At 47.0% G+C, this 2,599-nt stretch overlaps 1 non-coding gene across 1 annotated transcript; it reads right to left on the reverse strand.

The window, feature by feature from the left end:
- Positions 1 to 897: 897 nt before the first annotated feature.
- On the reverse strand, positions 898 to 972 carry Trnas-cga (transfer RNA serine (anticodon CGA)). Its single transcript has one exon. It is a non-coding gene; the product is annotated as a tRNA-Ser (tRNA).
- Positions 973 to 2,599: the final 1,627 nt, after the last annotated feature.

Below are 2,599 nucleotides of genomic sequence, written 5' to 3' on the forward strand. Positions count from 1 at the left end.
CGCGCCAGTGAGTCCGCTCAGTGATTGCAGGTGGCGTTTTCAGATGACTCACATTTTGTGGCCCATCGGACAGGTGGTCTTTGGCGTGTACCGCGTGAAACAAACACTGCAACAAACACTGGAAGAGTCCAGGCCGCAGGAGGGAGTGTTACGTTCTGGGAAATCTTTTCGTAGCATTCCCTGGGTCACGTCGTCATTCGGGAAGCCACAATGGATTAAGTAAAGTATGCATGTATCCTTGGAGACCTTGGGCACCCGTAAAAGCAGTCTGTTTTCATCGGGACGATGGCATCGACCAGCAGGACAATGCAACGTGCCACACAGCTAGCAGTGTACGTGCGTGGTTCTAAGAGCACCAGGTTGAAATTACCGTACTCCCCTGGCCACCAAATTGCCAGTATTTAAAGCTAATCGAGACTTGTGGGACCACCTCAATCGGGCAGTTCGTGCCATGGATCGTCAACCGAGAGAACTAGCGCAGTTGGCCGGAGTTGGCATGGCTCCCCATCGCTGTCGGTACCTTCCAGAATCTCGTTGCCCCTCTTCTAGCGGCCCGCGCTGCAAAAGATGGTTATTCAGGCTTTTGACAAGTGGTTAATCTGACTGGACAGTGTATTTGCTACAACAAAAGAGGTCTTTGATAAGTAATATTTAATTAAGAAAACACTGAGTTTCGCGTTGGAACGCCTGTGGTTCCGCTACGTATCGATCGCCAAACAAGATCTTTTCTGAAACTTTACAGAAGCTCTCCTGCGAACCTAGCAGAACTATCACTCCTTAAAGAAAGGATATTGCGGAGACATGGCTTAACCACAGCCTGGGGGATGTTTCCAGAATGAGATTTTCACTCTGTAGCGGAGCGTGCGCTGATATGAAACTTCCTGGCAGATTAAAACTGTGCCGGACCGAGACTCGAACTCGGGACCTTTGCCTTTCGAGGGCAAGTGCTCTACCAACTGAGCTACCCAAGCACGACTCACGCCCCGTCCTCACAGCTTTACTTCTGCCAGTACCTCGTCTCCTACCTTCCAAACTTTACAGAAGCTCTCCTGCGAACCTAGCAGAACTAGCACTCCTGAAAGAAAGGATACTGCGGAGACATGGCTTAGCTAGGTTCACAGGAGAGCTTCTGTAAAGTTTGGAAGGTAGGAGACGAGGTACTGGAAGAAGTAAAGCTGTGAGGACGGGGCGAGAGTCATGATTGGGTAGCTCACCGCCGGCATGGTAGCTCAGCGTGTCCGGTCAGAGAGCTGGTTGGCCTCTGTAATAAAAAACTGAGTGGAAGGATCAACAAACGAACTTTAACGGACTTCATGTGACGTCCGCATCGACCAAACACAACGATCAACAACGAACAAAATGCAAAAAGAAATAAAAAAATAAATAAATAAAAAATAAAAATAAGTTGGTAGAGCACTTGCCCGCGAAAGGCAAAGGTCCTGAGTTCGGGTCTCGGTCCGGCACAGAGTTTTAATCTGCTAGGAAGTTTCATATCAGCGCACACTCCGCTGCAGAGTGAAAATCTCATTCTGGAAAATTTACATTTCGCGATTACTGCACACGATTAATGATGACGATCCTGATTGCCGAATGCAATTTTTCGTATCATATCAGCAAATCTTAACTGAAGACGAGCAATTTGTGATGCAGGTAATGTGGAGCGACAAGACACAATGTAAACTTAATGGAACCGTGAATCGGTATAACAGGATGTACTGGGCACAGTAAAATCCGCATGTTTATGTTTATAAAGCATTCAATCTTCCAGGGGTTAATGTGTGGTGTGGACTACCATCTAGGGGCTTAGTAGGACTATTTGTCTTTGTTGCTACTGTCACTTTTCTGCTACTGTGACTGTTACGCACAGCAATTTTGTCAAGTATACTTGCGCTTTATGGAGCTAATGAAGAGGTCTTCTACCAACACGACGGGGCGCCACCACACTACCACCTAGCTGTACAAGCTTTCCCAGATGACAGTTTTCTAGGGCATTAGATTGGACGAAGAGGGCCCATTGAGTACCCTCCACGGTTGCCAGATTTAACATCTACGGACTTTTACTTGTGGGAAACTGAAAGATAACGTCTGTCGACGTAAGCCATCCACGCCGGAGGAACTTCGCCAGGAGAGTACAGCGACATGTGCAGCGATCTCCACTCTAACATTCAAAAAATGTTGAAATGTGTGTGAAATCTTATGGGACTTACTTGCTAAGGTCATCAGTCCCTAAGCTTACACACTACTTAACCTAAATTATCCTAAGGACAAACACACACACCCATGCCAGAGGGAGGACTCGAACCTCCGCCGGGACCAGCCGCACAGTCCATTACTGCAGCGCCTGACACCGCTCGGCGCCACTCTAACATTGACTGACGTAGTTGAGGCGACCGCTCGTCGTTCTGTTATGTGTATAGCCGCCAACGGTGAACATTTTGAACATTTAAAGTAACCATGTGCTAAATTGAAAGTTTTACAACATATGTGATCAATTATTAAATGTAAAACAAACACGTAAGTAATACTTTTCGTTCCTTAAAGGTGTGCATACATTTTTCTCGCCGATTCTGTCGGATGCTGTCCTAAACGAGAGGACCCT

The sequence above is a fragment of the Schistocerca nitens genome, chromosome 1, assembly GCF_023898315.1.
Source record: "Schistocerca nitens isolate TAMUIC-IGC-003100 chromosome 1, iqSchNite1.1, whole genome shotgun sequence".
In the NCBI taxonomy this organism is placed as follows: domain Eukaryota; kingdom Metazoa; phylum Arthropoda; class Insecta; order Orthoptera; family Acrididae; genus Schistocerca; species Schistocerca nitens.